This window comes from Phoxinus phoxinus (genome assembly GCF_949152265.1).
Source record: "Phoxinus phoxinus genome assembly, chromosome: 22".
Taxonomy (NCBI): domain Eukaryota; kingdom Metazoa; phylum Chordata; class Actinopteri; order Cypriniformes; family Leuciscidae; genus Phoxinus; species Phoxinus phoxinus.
In genome coordinates this window covers 4,911,499-4,928,991 of record NC_136897.1, presented here as the reverse complement: position 1 = coordinate 4,928,991, position 17,493 = coordinate 4,911,499, and the positions used below count along the sequence as shown (strand labels likewise).

At 39.6% G+C, this 17,493-nt stretch overlaps 1 long non-coding RNA gene across 2 annotated transcripts in view; it reads right to left on the bottom strand.

Moving 5' to 3' along the window:
- Positions 1-17,493, bottom strand: part of LOC306990728 — a 140,764-nt gene that overhangs the window by 39,627 nt on the left and 83,644 nt on the right. The window contains exon 3 of one of the 2 annotated variants that reach the window (XR_013795922.1): positions 6,675-6,943. The exons of the other annotated variant lie outside the window; for it this stretch is intronic. This is a non-coding gene — a long non-coding RNA (uncharacterized lncRNA). Of the gene's footprint in view, positions 1-6,674; positions 6,944-17,493 lie in introns of those variants that run through there. 2 annotated transcript variants of the gene reach the window in all.

Genomic DNA, 17,493 nt, shown 5'->3' with positions numbered 1-17,493 from the left:
TATACTACTTTTTTCGGGTTGAATGGTGGTCGTCTCGCACCCCCCTATCGCCTGTGAGCGGAAAAACCACCTTTGCAACTTTGGGCCGGCGGGCAAACCTGCGAGCAAAAAGCGAGAATACAGCTAAGAAATTCCCGAAACTGCATAGCCCTGCTTTAATGTTATGAATAAGCTGGTGTGTTACAAAACAGTGACAAAATTTGGATTTAGGAGATTTAGGAGATTCAAAACTTTGTCTCTCTTTGTCTCTTAGTCTCTCACTTCCGCTAAAATAGATAACATAACACATTTTTATGACATCACCGCGGACTTCAGCTTCTCATCAAATCTTCTGTCCAATCAAATGCTCTCTAGAATCTAAAGCCGCCCACTATGCTATAAATACCACCTGGCCAGTCACGGAGCAATATGGGTAGGAGATGTGTGTTAATTTGAATTGAATCCACCGTATCATCAGAGCTCGGATTCGCTTCCATGGCGCTGTCAAGTACGACTTGCAGTCTGTGAGGTAAACTAAATGCTATTGGCTATTTGAAAAGGGGGAGGAGCCATTCAATGTGTCCCGCCTTAGCTTCCTGTTTCAGTGGAAATTCCGTCAACGCAATCATACAAAGCCTTTAAAGTCCCCCTGTAGTGAAAATCAAGCTTTCAGTGTTGTTTACATGCCTATATGACCCTGGATCACAAAACCAGTCACAAGTCGCACGGGTATATTTGTGGCAATAGCCAACAATACACTGTATGGGTCAAAATTATCGATTTTTTTAATGCCAAAAATCATTAGGATATTAAGTAAAGATCATGTTCCATGAAGATATTTAGTAAATTTCCTACCGTAAATATATAAAACCTTTATTTTTGTGAGTGAATGCAGCACAATTGCGAAAATAAATGGAACATTTTAAAGGAGATTTTCTCAATGTTTAGATCTTTTTGCACCCTCAGATTCCAGATTTTAAAATAGTTGTATCTCAGCCAAATATTGTCCTACTGTATCCTAACAAACCATACATCAACGGAAAGTTTATTTATTCAGCTTTCAAAGGGTCACATATAGTGTTTTTAATATGCTGTATAAGTCAACACCATTGATGAGTATTTATACAACTAAACTTTGCAACCAAATGTGAACTAACTCTCATTAAATTTGCAGCTACGCCAACAAGTCGGCCTCAACATAACACTGGGGTTAAGTAACTCAAAAACCACAACACATAATGCAACAGCACTTTTCAAACCTCCAAAGATCTATAGCCAAAGCCAAGAACCACATACCCTCAAGACAACCCCATGCAGCTTGAAAAGAACAGTGTCTTTGTTGAAAGGTGTTGCAAAGATCCATTGAAAACCTTTATTTTAAAGAGTATAAACACACACACACGCACACACACACACAAGACCAGCAGCTGCAGGAGTGTGAGCATTTGCTGTTTACTAATGCATCAGCTTGAGGGGACGTTCTTTATTCTCTCTGCAGATTGAGATGACATGGTTCCAGGGCTGAAGGGCCGCAGACAGGACTAATGTCGTCTGTCTCCGACACAGTGGCATCAAAGTAGCAATGTGTGTGTGTCCAGGCACTCTTGAGCCTCTGTTAGCATTTAATCTGATTACATGAATCTGACTGGGGGGCAGCAACAGAGGGGGCGTCAAGAAGTCTAAATTCGTTGGGCTGAGATGACTTATAATCACTTTACACAAGTCATACCCAAAGACTGCCTAATCTATTCTCTGCTTCATGAGTGTTGCTAACAAATACACAAGTGTGTGTGTGTGTGTGTCTACAGAGAAAACAGAAAAATTGTTTTCCTACGCAATTCGTAGCCTTGTGACCCCACCCATGTGGAGTGGAAAAATAACATTGGCTGTTGTATTATATGAGCATGGCCGATTAAATGTCAACGAATAGAGAAAGATGGTAAAGACCACCTGATGTGAGAGGAGGACAGAGAAGAAGGTCAGAATATATGCTTCTTTCACTATTGTAGAGGAAAGTACTTTTAACAATGAACAAATCTAACATGTGCTACATTTCTAAGGAGCCCCTGAAGTGGCATTTTCCAGAAAAAAAAGTGTAGAAGTGTAAAACTTTTATGTGTAGACGTGCAAAAAAAAAAAAAAAAGAACTTGAATAGTGAAGGTGAACATTTTCCAGTGTGCATGGGAAAACATTCCTGCATAGATGGGTAACTTTTTCACAATTTTCTAAACATGTGAACAGAATTTTTTTCCTGTGAGCGCGGGAAATGTTTGCATACTCACGTTAATGTGTCCGGTCTCTACAGTATAGTTCGCCTGTGTATGTGCAAATATTTCTTGCGAATAAAAGTTTTTACCAAACACATGAAACTTTTCATACATCCAAACATTCTGTCTTGAGTGTACGCGGTTGATACTGTTTCAAGTCTTCTTGCATGCACAAAATTTTTAGTTTTTTTTTTGCAAATTGCCATCTTTGGTTGATATGTATCAGGTTTTCTTGTGTGCAAATAAAAAAAATTCAGTGCAAAATCAAAAGTTCGCAAATAATCATTTTTTGTATGCTCAAGTGGAAGGATCAGTACATTACAGCCCACATACAAATAACATCCATAACATTTTTACCACTTTAATATGTGCTGTTCATGGAAATCTCCAATTAATTCCTATGGAGTATTCTGTAAATCTTGTCAGAGAAAACAACAGTAACTAAAAGCCCTGATAAACTTCAAGTGAAACTGAAGAACGTAATTTCGAACTAAACCAGGCCAAAACAAAGTTCGTTTTTAAACGAACCAGGCCAAAACAAAGTTCTTGAGTTTGATATAGCTTTGCCAAAGCGAACTTTCTAAGATATATTCGCAGCACCAGCAGTTTCAGACCAGCAGCCACAGGACAGAAATGAGGGGCGGAGCTTATACAGTTAATAGAGCTGTGGTTACACACGTAATGTTCTTTTATTAAATATGAGCTGTTTTCACATGGATTTTGTTCAGATCGATATCTACAATATTTAACAAAAATACTTTAAAATTCAGTCTTCAAAAGTTTGCTCCTGTTGGCATACACCATCTAACTACCATTGGTCAGTGGCGATTATGTAATAGGTACTGTAGGTGTTCTTCGGGGTCCACCTTCTTAGACTTGGAAATCTTCTCCGGTTAATTTCTTCTTCTTTCAATCTATTGTATAAAGTGCTGCTACTGTATATAAATAAACACGTGCCAAATCGCAGAGCTCATGCAAACATATCCTCATCGCCATGATCAGATGCTTTCTTAACTGCCGTTTACTCACCACTGACATTTTTGCAGCATATACTTACACATTCATCTAATCGCCGCTCTCAGCAGCGTAGAGATGTTCACTAACAGTAAATCTCTGCAAAAGTATTTCAAATTTCTCTTAACTCCCAAGCAAAGAGTGAAAAAGAAGTTTGCAGTGAGTATATTGGGTTGTTAAGGGGGGCAGAGCTTCATGAAATGTCAATTCATAATTTTACATCCTTTTGCAATTTTTTTTTCTTGAGCCTGACCCCAAAACCACATAAAGGTGCAAACACACATACTGTACTATGGGGATCACAACAGAGAGAGATTTCTGGCTTGCAGTGGTTAAATGACAGAGCAGACACAGACGAGGCATCTGCTGAATGGGACACTCTGCCGGGAGTAGCAAATTGAGGTACGCGTAACATGACACAAATGAACAAAAAGTATTTAGCTAATGATTTATTATTTAAGAAGGCTCCTTAACCCCTCGGCTAGGCCCGGGCTCTATTGTAGACAGATCTGAGACTAGATAAGGGTACTTCTAATGGCAGTCAGCTGGCAGGTGGGCAAGTGAGGACCCAGCGCCGGCCCAGCGTGGGTTAATCAGTGTTAAGTGATATTTGAGTGCAGAGTGACAGCGCCCGTGTCACTGAATACAGGGGGTTTAGAGCGGCCCGCCAGCACAGGTAACTCACCTGAGGAGGCAGCTGGGCCAGAGCGGGGAATCTGCTGATAGTGCTAAACACGGTCAGACAGTCTGGATTTACTTTCCTCCGTACACACACTCAGACGCATAAAAACACAGTGTTCTCTTGTACACCTGCGGCTACTGTTGTCTTGTGCTAGGTCAAGTCAGGGTACTTCAATAACAAGGTTATTCAGTCTTCCTGAAGTGCGCTGGCAGAGTTAGCTATTGTTAATGTCACACATGTAAACCTGATAACACTTAAAATATATATTAGACCCGTTTAAAGATTCTTATTAGGATTTCAGAATTAGCCTTTCTGAATAATAAGATATATTAGATAATATTAAAATTTCAAAAAGTATATACAAAATTGTGTAGTATTAGCATGTTGTTTTCGGCGTGCTACAATAAGCTCTGTGTCCAAATATGCAAACTTCCCCAACTAGTTGGCGAAAAATAGTATTGTTATTTAAGTGGTATGTCCAATGTCATAGTATTCAAAACATCAGATGAAAAGTACCGAGATGACCCACTGCTTCCAGTGAGATTCTCAAGTGCGCATCTGAAGGACACTTTGCTATCCCATGAGGCCACGAGAGCGGTTTTGAGAATGGCAGTGAAGTGACACCGTAAGTCTCATGACAATAACAACATGACAAATGATTTCATTCATACTACACATATTTATACTATATAGAACATACTTTTTTTTTTTTTTTTTTTTTTTATAATTACTTCAGATCAACTACCATGGTACCGCCACCTTACCGTTACTATTAGAAATTGTGTATGTGCATTTGTGAAAAATACAATTCAACAGAGAATTTTCATAATTAAAACAGCTAAACACCGTTTAATATATGTGGAAAAATGACAATGTACAAAAATATAAAGTTAAACTTTAGCGAAGTGTTTCTTATTTTCCTACAGGACTTGCAATGTAAACATCATAAAGTATATAAATACATACACTTCTAACTGATATGACATTGACAAAAAACAAATGTATCATTGAAACATGTTCTCCGTTCATTTTATTCCATTATTTTTACCAGATAAAAAAGGTAGAGACACTGGAGTACTGAATGTCAATGTTTTCATTGAGACTTGCATTTCCTGTTAAATGAAAACTACTTACAAATATATCAGATACTAAGAGGCCCAAACTAAGAATAATTGAGCCGGAATACCTACTCACTGCTTCCTAATTGAATAAAGACACATTAGGATGGCGACCATCGTGAAACCTGTGGAAGAGACCGAGCCTGGCTCTCGGTTTGGGCAAGAAAATGCCATTTTATGTCTGTGTCTCCTACTGGATGATATCTGAGTCCCATTCTCATGTATTAAATCGGGTGAACAGGAAATCAGTCTATATGAAAAAACAACAGCGGGGCTTTTTGTTCCACAGCCATAAAGTAAAGGCCCGGAGTTCCAGGGAGCGAGCTATGACAGCGCAGTAATGAAGACTGGGTAATTGGAAAAAGGTTTTGGCCTGAAACGTCTCTCTATAGATTTCACCAGGCTTTTAACGCTGTCTCCCAAATCAAAGCCAAACGGCGGGCAAACCAAACAAAGCGCAAACACAAGACATGCAAGCGTAAATGAGGGCTGATGGGTCGGAGTTAAACATAGGTGAGCGGGGGAGAGAGAAAAGTAAACTGGTTTCACAAGACTGTGCACTTATAAATCGTACATCATAGCAGGAGGAGTATTACAACAATAACCCTTGAGGGCAGGCGGGACTTTTACACTGTAGTATCAGTCATCCCGACACATTTCTCTCTCTTCCCCCTCCCAAAACATCCTCATCTCTCTGTATTCTTCCATAAAATGGATTCGGATGTTTGGAGAAGCCAGGTTGCGATGAAGCTCCACGTAAACCAGTGGCCATAAACATGTGTGGAATAAATTTATCAGTGCCACATGTGGAGCTGACACTCAGATAATACAGCAGGGAGCTCGTGAGCGTGCACAGACAGCAGATGAGGCCTGCGCCGCAGCGACTGAACAAAGGGAAAATAGCCTTTCTCTGGAGTTACTGTATAGTAAAGAATCCAGTGGCTTGTTTACTGGCTTACTTTAAGGAACATTTTGCTTTCAATACAGGTTAAAGGGATAGTTCACCCAAAAATGAAAATGCTGTCAATCATTTACTCACCCTCAAGTTGTTCCAAACCAGAAATTCTTTCTTCTGCAGAACACAAAAGAAGGTATTTTTAATAATATGGGTAACCAAACAGTTGATGGGCCCCACTGACTTCCATAGTATTTTTTTTTTCCATACTATGGAAGTCAATAGGGGTCCATGAACTAAGGTCTAATCCTGGCTTAATCTAAGCCCTGTCTGTCTGTCTGTCTGTCTGTCTGTCTGTCTGTCTGTCTGTCTGTCTGTCTGTCTGTCTGTCTGTCTGTCTGTCTGTCTGTCTGTCTGTCTGTCTGTCTGTCTGTCTGTCTGTCTGTGAAACCAGGCCTAAAATATTTGGTAACACTTTACTTTGAATGTCCACTTTAGACATTTTACTAACAATAAGTAACTTTGCAACTATGTGTCAACTAACTCTCATTAATATGCAACTACATTATACAGTATTAGGTTAGGGTTAGCATTAATAGAATAAGTTGACATAGTTACTACATCTACTACTTATAGTTAGTAGAATGTCTGTTGGGGGAGCATCAAAATAAAGTGTTAGCATATATTTGTAATGATGAGCTAAAGACAATGTGTAATGCAGAATAAACAATAGAGAATGACTTTAATAAACACAGATAAGAACACAACTACCAAAACTTTAACGTGAGACAATGAACAGAAGGAACAGAGGTGCTTAAATACACAGGGGAAGAACTTTAACAGAACAGTTGAGAACAGAGGATGACCCAGAGCCGAGCCAGGATGAAGACCGATGTAGAGCCAGAGTGACATAGAAGGCCTGCGGGGGGCCATGGTGGAGCTGCAGTTGGACATGGTGACCGAGGTGGAGGCATGGGCTTGGCAGACCTGGGAAGAGACGAAGGGAGTGAGGACAATAGTGGAGCCCGGCAAAGACAGAGGGCAGAGACGAAACTGATGACTCTGTAGTCCAAGGTTGAGCCAGAGGGACGAGGGAACACTGCAGAGCCTGAGGGATGACAGATCATGGTGGAGCTGAGGGAGTATTGAGCCAAGGTAGAGTCAAGTCAAGTCATCTTGATTTATATAACGCTTTTAACAATATAGATTGTTTCAAAGTAGCTTTACAGTGATAATAGGAAATTAAAGTAACAGAGATTGTTTTGACTTGACAGCAGTTCTAGAATAAAGTTATTGTCCAGCTAAATTTAGTTTTGATTGATTCACTTCCATTGCAAAGATTATAAGTTATTAACTAAGGGGCCGCTTACATGTTCTAACACGTTATTATCTCTGTGTAAACTTCAAAAACGCATGTCTGTGAAAACGTTGACGGCGTGCACATGCGTATTATGTGTTTAGTCTATAGATATGCGCGACTGAACATATGTGTGAAGGCGTGTAGTCTTTCTTTACAAATTGACCTCACCAAATTACTTGTCAGGCCTTAAAAAAATCATAATACAGATTTTGTTTTGTCGCTTCCGCGTATCAATGTGAACTGAAATCATTTTGACAACATTTTATCTGTACAGAGGTAAAGGGAAGGGAAGGAGGCCTTCACAGGGGAGAGACTAGTTGACACTTCAGGACTGTGTTGTCATCGTGTCTAGGAGCCGGTCCTTCTTCAGATCCGGATACGGCTTGGATACGGCTTGGATCCGGCGGGCTGCGGTAAACCTCGGGATAAACAGAGAGACTAATTTTAGTGTAGACGCCCTTCTTCTTATGATGTAACGAGTACATCAGGATTTATGGGAAGTGTTCCCGGCTGACCTAATCTATGAAGCCTAACATTGAATTATAAAAATGTATAATGTGTTGTGTCTGATTAAGTGTGATTAACTAGATTAAGTGTGTCTGCTTACCGAACAATGTTTGGAAGACTGTTCCAAAGTTTTGGTGCTAAATAGGAAAAGGACGTGAAGGACTACAATTCGTTAAGAGCTTGCTCAAGTACTGGGGAGCTAAACAATTTAGTGCTTTGTGAGTAATCCGCAATATTTAAAAATTATACAATGTTTAATAGGGAGCCAATGCAGTGTTTGCAGAACGGGGCTAATATGGTCATACTTCCTGGTTCTGATAAGACCTCTAGCTGCTGCGTTTTGGACCAGCTGTAGTTTGTTTATTATGCATGAAGGGCAACCACCCATGAAAGCATTACAATAATCTAGCCTTGATGTCATGAACTAACTGTTCCGCATTTGTCATTGAAAGCATATGTTGTCATTTTTGTTGATATATTTTTAAGATGGAAGAATACGGTTTAACAGATACTAGAAACGTGACTTCAAATGAAAGATTGGTGTCAACAAGCACAGGTTACTAACCAACGACGAAGACATGACAGAGCAGCCATCAAGTGTTACACAGTATTCTAGGTTAGAGCCGATGAGTCGGAGGGCCGAGCTGGAGTCCGGGGCTCGGGGGCTTGAGGTGGAGCTAAGGGATCCTCAAGCCAATGCGGGAAGACCCAGGCATATCCATGCAGCAGAGCGGAACCACTGGAGGAGCCGAGAGGCTGAAGGGAGACAGCAGAGACAGGGCTGAGGAACTGGAAGGCTTTGACACAGGATGAGGGAGAGGGAGGCTGGGAGGGACCATCCATGACGAAGGAGACTTAGAGCTGAGCCAGTGGCAACAAAGGTGACTTGGTGCTGGACGACGAAAACTTGATGCTGGACAACGCACACTTGATGCTAGGCTGAACCAGTGGAGATTAAGACGACTTGGAGCTGGGCTGAACCAGCAGTGAGAACGACGACTTAGAAGTGAGCTTAACCAGCGATGACAGAGACGACTTGGAACTGGGATGAACCAGCAGAAATTAAGATGACATGGAATTGGATAGGACCAGTGGAGATGGTACACCAGGCATTTCATCAGCGACCCAGCTAAGAATATGCACCTCAGTGACGGGAGTGTGGGTGGGGCTCAAATCCATTCTGACAAACTCAATTTAATTTAATTTACATTAATTTGTATAGGGCTATACAAAATACATATAGTTTCAAAGCAGCTTCAAATAAGAAAATGCATGTATCTACATTACAACTTAGAGTAATCTGTTATTAGAGGTGACATTGACCAAGTTATGCATTTCAAAAATGTACATATATATCACGCAAATAGCTAAGAATGTATTAAAGGTTGTATCAGCGATTTCAGGCCCAAAAATAAATGATCACATTCATCTAATCTTTCCTAACGATCCGCTAGCTGCCCGCCCCATAAGCGGGCTGTCAAAAAACTGCTGCACGCGAAGTTGGAGCTGAAGAAGAAGCCAGAGTCAATCCCCAAGAGGAGGAGGAGGATTAGGGCGTAGGAATACCATCGTGTTTATTCCAAGACACGGAAATAAATAAAATGTATTTCTTCGTGTGCAGCCGTGCACGAGCGCAAAACCTCACAACACACAGCCCCTGTCGGTGATTGGTTGGAACACTGTTTATTTTGGTTTTGAGTGGTTGGTGAAACCATTTGTTTTTGTGTGCAGATCTCAGAGCCTAGGCTGCCTACAGAGACGCGTTTTTTTGACGGCCTGCTTATGAGGCGGACAGCTAGCGGATCGTTAGGAAAGATTAGATGAATGTGATAATTTATTTTTGGGCCTGAAATCGCTGATACAACCTTTAATTTAACGGTGTATTCATTTAGGGCAGAAACAATGATCTCACTAATTTAAAAACTCCACTAATATGCCCTGGACAACAGATGCTAATGCATGCTCACACACCTGAACAGACTCTACGAAGGTCTCAGGATCTGGGATGATCATGGCCTCTGGCAATTGCCCTGACTATGTTTCAGTGGTGGGCATGGGCTCCGAGTCAGCGGTGGCCACTGGATTTTGATCCACTGAGGGCATGACTAAAGGTTGTCTGGGCTCTGGGTCCGGAGTAGGGCCAGCTTTGTCCTCATTAACGGGACAGATGGTGAACAGAGATCCATACTGAACCAGCACCCACTCTGCATACTCTGTGAAACTCCCCCGAGGACCTTCCAAAGGGCAGACATGTCTTGGACCGCTCGTTGAGTCCACTGTGGAAAAATACGCAGAGCAAGTGAACCAGGAAGTGGGTGAGGAACGCCCGGTCTAGAAAGTCCTTTGTGTGGTCCTCGAGGGAGCGATCTCCTTGCTCCACCAGGAGCAGGTGAACTGCAGGTAAGTCCATCTTTTCTTTTTCTTTATAATCCAGGACTTTTTGTGAGGGTCTCACAGTCTGTAACAGTGAGCTGTAGCTTAATACAAAGACAATGCATGACATAGAATGAATGATCCAATAATTACTTTGGTAAACACACATGAGAACAAAGCTACCAAATCTTTAATGTGAGACAATGAACAGAAGGAACAGAGGTCTTAAAAACACAGGGGAAGATCATTAACAGAACAGTGAACAGGTGAGAAATAATTAGAAACCATGACAATTAATGAATGAACGAGAACACAGACAAATGGTGACCGGGAAAACGAAACAGAACATGGCAAAAAAACGAAACAGAACATGACTGTGATGATATTAAGCAGACAGTCTAATACTCCAAGCTACTGGGGTAGGTGTCAACTGGTAGTTGACGTGTAGTTGCAAAGTACCTATAGTTAGTAGCATGTCTAAAGTGGACTATAAAGTGTTACCTATTATTACATTTTTACAACTTTAGAAAGTATAATGTATTAAAACACATGATAAAGAACCAATTTTGTTTGTAACAGGGAATCTGCAAACTGTAACAGTTTAAATTACTCATGCACACATGATAAACTTTTGTGATGATGCAGCACAGGCCGATCGGGACAGTGAGTGTTTCAGCAGCTGTCCTGAGTGTCTTTATGCTAGCCCTGGGCCATTGGGCAGTCCTTATTGTCGAGCCCTGCTCAGTGCTGTTTTGGTCTCACCTCTGCTTAAATGTCTCACCAGCGTACATGACTGGTCATTATTAGAGCATCCAGCACTCGCATCAAACAAAGTCCTCAGATTTAAGATTACCGCGGTGCAAGTGCATGCCGAACTTGATTTTTTACAGAGAACCGTTACAACCCTAAAATATTATAATGCGTTAAAATTTTGTTTACAATTATTTATCAAAATATATAATGTATTGCAACGTACATAATTAATAATTTTATGTAAAGTAAAGTTTACTTTTACATTCAAGTACATTTATTTCCACTTGTCTCTCCTTTTCTTAAAAAAACAAACAAAGAAAACAATAAAATCTGTTACAGTGAGGCACTTACAATGGAAGCGAATTAAATGTTAAAAAACTCACTGTTTCAACAGTATAGCCACAAGATGTAAACAATATTCATGTTAACATGATTTTAGTGTGAACTTACTAACCTTTTCTATGTAGTTATGTTATTTCTATGGCATGACAATGTAATGCCTAAAACATTGAAATAACTATAAAAATTACAAGAACGACTCTTTACAGCTCCAATAAAACAGAATTAATGGAAGTGCTTTTATAAAATTATAAGCTTCACATTTCTGTTTTTAAATCCTCCAAAAATGGGCTTCCATTGTAAGTCCCGCACTGTAACCTCAGTCATTTGCTTGTTTTAAAGAAAACTAGGAACATTATGCCACAAATATTCATTATGCCACAAATGCTCTCGATTGAGCTTAACTTGTACTGAACCCGGAATATTACTTTAAGACCGCGCTCATGAAAGGTGTGTGTGTGCGCGCAGCATGTTTTTGCCGGTCAGCTTGTAAGGGCTCCAATTTGTGGGCATTGCATTAATTATATGTGTGAACAATGTGCAAAGAGCATGACTGACAAGGCCAAGGTGATTAACTTTGGCTCAGCTCTCCCTCCTCACTAATTACCTGGCCATTCACTGTCAAAACCAACTGGATCTTTGGTACACACAGCACATGTGACTGCATGAGCGAATTTGTGCATACGACTATGAGTGTTTGTGTACTGTACGTGTGTGCGCTTAAAGTGTGTGTGTGTGTATGCGTCCGCAGTCAGTCACCAGCCTACGGGCTTGATGTCAATCAAACAGTGCTCTAATTAAAAGCATCTGGAAGAGGCTGCTGGGGAAACCAATCACTATCAAAGTCCCATTTTCATATGAATGGCCTTTTTTAATTAAACTCAACAGCTAATAAACGCCTGTATCAAAAAGATGGAGCCGTTTACCAGACAAAGCGCTTTCGCCTAAACCAAAGGAAGAGGAGAAGAGACAGGGATGAGAAAGGAATAGAGAGAAAGCTGGTAGACGCATTGCCTTTGAACCTGTTCTGCCTTTTGTTTTTGTTCTCGCAGGCACCTCGCCAGCAACTAATAATGTGGGTAAAGTTTATTTAGCATTGATGGTATTAAAGCCACAAGTTGACAATGTGAAAAGGAGAGGAAGGAGAGAGAAACACAACAGTCAGTATCTCTGGAGCTGATGAAAAGAGAAGACTGGAACACAAACTCATCATGTGTGTGCAATGTTATAAAAATGAGTAGACTGAATGCAAACTATGAACAAACCTCACTACAGTTGCTTTCACTTCTTAAGAATAACAAAGGAAACCAAGAATCTATTATTTTATTGTCTATGAAACCTGCTGTGATGCGTACATGACTACATAAATGCAACATAAAGCGTACATGACTACATAAATGCAACATAAAGCCTGGGAAAATAAATCCATACAGGCCTGGAGCGGGAAAAATTTTTATATAATAGTTTTAAAATGTTCTGGCTTTAATACATGCTCAATTGATAGCATTTGTGATGATGTTTATTTCCACAGAAAATAATATCTTCTTGAGACATCTTTATAAAAAAATGCATAACTCATGTTTACAGTAAAGCACTTATGATATTTAGGACTAGTGACTAGAACAGATTGATCTCATAAGAATATGTTAGCATTTGTACGTAATGTTCACATGTATACGTTTGTACACTTCGATATCTGCTGAAATGTACAATATGGACTACTGAAAGCATCTAAAATGTAAAAGGTTTTGGTCCCACTTTATATTAAGTGGCTTTAAGTACTATGTACTTACATCGAAAAGTAAGTACAATGTACTGTGTAATTACAAATGTAATTACATAAATGAATTACCGCTGTAATTACATGCTGGTATTTTTAAAATATAAGTACAATGTAAAAACATGTATGTACACAATAAGCCCATTGTATCAAATTGTTAAATTCAATGTAAGTACATACTTAAAGCCACTTAATATAAAGTGGGACCAAGGTTTTATTCATGCACTGCTGTTAAAAGGGTTTACAAATCTTTTATATTATATTTATATTATAAATAGTATTTAGGTATGTACATTTTGTGCAACCCCACCCCAACCTGAAATCTAACCACTTCTGAACAATATAAAAAAATTAAATGTACAGTGAAAAGAACTGTAATATACATGTGTAATTTTTTTTAGCCAGAGCTGTGGCACAGCAAACAAAATTGAAATTAAATTAAGTAATGATTATTAAATGATGACAGAATTTTTATGGAATGCTAAATTATCCTAAATGACAAGAACACAGTTCAACACACACACAGAACAGAATTAAACTGTTATAATGTCAAATTAGCTAGATGTGTTACATAATAATAATAATAATAATAATAACAATAATGACACTGAACATATTTAACTAATTAAACAAAATTAAATCAAATCAATTAATTCCATGAGTTCAATGTTCTATGACCCTAAAAGGATTTACAAACATTTGTATGTCCCTAAAGTTTTTCATACGTAAAATGCGTACATTTCAGATTCTGTATAAGTTAATGCGGCAAGCGTGGTGGGGCCGAGAGCCGTGGGAGTGGAACAAGGCCAGTGGTGCGAGTGTTAATGAGCGTCACCTGCGTGCCACACTGGTCTCCAGTCCCAAGGAGGAGCTCCAGAAGGATAAAAGGATAATCCATGAGGGGCTGCCGCTTTACTTTCGTTTTGTTGTTTGTTTATTTTATTATCAAAGTTACATTGAACGTTCTCCTTCTTCCCTGAGCCTTTACCATTGTTACAGTTAATTACGCAAATTTCAATGCAAATGTACAAAAATGTATGTGCAGTGCTACAAGCTTATGTACGAATACCTACTATTCCTAATGAGATCACATTGAATAGAACTATCTAGAATTTTTTTCTGTGCAAAGTTATTTATGTTATCTTTCAACTCATGTCGTGAATATGTAAAGTTGTGTGTTATATACACCCAAAAAGTTCAAAAAAATGTATGCACCCACAAAACTCGGTAACACATAACCCAAAGTTTTGTGAACATCAGTCACAATGCTAAAAAAAACAGACTTCACAGGAAAGTAAAAAACACTAAAAAGTTTGAGTGCTTTGACAAAAATGCAAGCTTATTAATGAAAACTATTTTTGTTAGTTTTTACAAATGAGGGACAAGAAAATTAGTTTCTGTAGTTACTGACATGCTACGGATGCTGTTCATTGAGTTTAACTTTGTTTGAACCCGTAACTGTCCTTTAAAGGGCTTTGTGGGAAATTATGGGTCAACACGCCATGGTCACTTTTTTTTTTTTTTTTTTTGGACTGCTAACTGATTAAAACACTTCTTGTTTTTGCTAATTATAACAGACTAATGAAAAGTGCAGTTATTAGGGCATATCCATAGGGTGATCTCCTGACTGCAGCAAGCTTTTAGCTCAATTTCATCATTTTAGGCAGGCCTGATATCAGAAGGCTTAATTGGAAATGAGACACTAAATATCAAATCGGCTTAAAAGTGATGGCTATTATTTCACGTTGATCTGGAAGGGTGATATTAGACTTGGTTACGTCATTAGGACTGGCCTTTATGAAGGAACACAAATGTTTGCTTTGTTCCGGGACCGGATAACATTAGTGTGCAGAACTGAAATCAGAGAACACATTGGCCTTGTTTTGCTGTTCCATAATTCACACACACACACACACACACACACACACACACACACACACACACACACACACACACACACACACACACACGCACACGCACACGCACACGCACACGCACACTTCATATACCAAGTTTTTTACATTTTGACATAAGTACCATTAAACAGACGCAGCACCAGACATGGGATTTAATCATTTGAATGCCAAGAACAAATCTAAGCTATCAGAGTACAGCATACTTGAGTGCCGGTTCACTTTGCGATAAGTTTAAGGTAACGTTTCCACCTTCTGATTGATACAACTAAATCTCCATTTAAAGAAACTGTAAAAGGTGAATTACCCAACTGAATTTTCCAAATCACCTCCCAAAGTTCACAGCTGATAGTGTAATTTTGCTTAATATCTTCACACACTTAAAGGAGGACCGGTTGAATCCTTCAAAAGCCGCCGCTCTTGCTCAACAGCCTTCTTAATTTCCTCTTTCGCACTTCTTCTCAAACTTTTAACATTGTGACCCCGGGAAACATTTGCAAACTATAACAATAAAATGAACTTGTAATGAGCAAAATAATTGCACTTCAAACACGGTATGGTTGGTGGAGTTTGCGCGCCCAAGACGGGCCTAATTTATAGATTACATGGCTCATGAGTGCCCAAGTTCAAAACACAGAGAAATTGGTTGTGAAGTGGGGAAAAAAGGCCGCCTTCACGAACGTGTCTCCAGCATTCTTTAAACTTGTGTAATGGATATGCTGCGGGCGTTGGGGCGAATTTACCATGCAAAGAATCTCCATTCTGCACGCAGCCACTTCAAAGGAAGGGGAACCGTGTTTCAGCCAGCCAGTGGGGAAGAAGGAAGGGGGGAAAGAAGCAACGTGCGTTCGACTCCCGGAGTGACAGAAATTGGCGGGGGGCGTTTAAAGAAGAAGAGATCGAGCTGATCTGGGACGAAGTCTTTTTCAGGCAACACGGCAGTGTTCCTCAATCTTCAAAAAACGGAGAGAAATAACGGCCAAGGGAATGACAGAGAGTTAAAAAGAAAGAATGAACAAGTAAATGAGTGAGGAGGGCATTAAAAGCACTTTATTTTTTCACATTTCCTGTGCAAGAGATGAGAAGCAGGAAAACGGTGCCATGATGCATTTTCATTTCCACATTCCCTGAAAATACATACACACGTAGGGAAAGAAATCGAAAGCTGTCCCTTTAAAAGAGGTTAAAAAGATAGTTCACCCAAAAATGAAAGTTCTGTCATTGTAATCTCATCCTCATGTCGTTATAAATCCCGTAAGAATTCTGTTCATCTTCAGAACACAAATGAAAGGTTTTTTATGAAATCGGATTTCTGTTCCTCCATTGACAGCTACAGCTACTCAACTACCACTTTGACGCTTCAAAAAGTTTATAGAGATCCATATGAATTGAGCGGTTTAGTCCAAATTTTCTGAAGAGACTCGATCGTTTTATATGATGAACAGACTGAATTCAGGCTTTTATTCAAATTTAAACACTGATTAGCGAACATAAACAGAATGAACCTCATTGGTTCTTGCAGAAGCTCAAACGTGCTGCGTAACACGAGAATGAACCTCATTGGTTCTCACAAGTCAAGCGAACATGCTTGAGCTTCCGTTTACCACAACTGATGCGTGAGTTAATGAATGTTTATATGTGAATAAAAGCCTAAATTATATCTGTTAATCATTTACAGTAAAGCGATCGTGTCTCTTTAGAAAATTAAAGTCATTATTCATTAAATCCTGACATTCGCCATAGCTGTGAGACTTCATGAGTGAATCAGTGATTCTTCCGGTTTCTTTTGAGTGAACTCTTTTTATTAATCTATTGATTCAGTTCACAAAACCAGCTCCGGATCATTTAGTCCGTGAGAACCGAATCAGTCCAGTTTGTCCATCATTTTCCATCACAAACTGGACTGATTCAGTTCTCACTGACTCAATGATCCGGTCACAGTGAATAGCAGCTCACTGGAGGGGGAGATTTTTTTTTTTGTTGAGAATAATGGCTTAAATTTTGGTGTGTTCACACAGGTTTGAAACAAGAAACAAATGCCAGAATACTCATTTCTGGGTGAACTATCCTTTTATGTGCATGACATATACAGTACCACAACAATCTTCAATTTTCCTTGCTTTTTCACTTCTTCCCTCACTATTCCCTTCCTCTTCCACTACCCCCTTTGCTCTTTCTCCGTCTTTCGCTCTCTCATTCCCATTTTCAGAGTTTATCTGATCGGAGACTGGCCACTGTTTTCATAAAGCGCTGTTTTAAGGGGTAGCATATGTCAATTAAAAACCACGGTTTAACCTCTGTAATCCACATATACATGCACACACACACACACACACACACACACACACACACACAGAACTTGTGAAGGAGTTTGGCAACCGGTTCATGGCAGGTTAGTTTAAACATGTCAGATGGCTTCCCCCCTGTCACAGCCGGTTTATAAACAAATCTTTCTCTCTCTCTTTTGCATTCTCTCCCTCCGACACAAGCTACATAAACATACCCCACATAC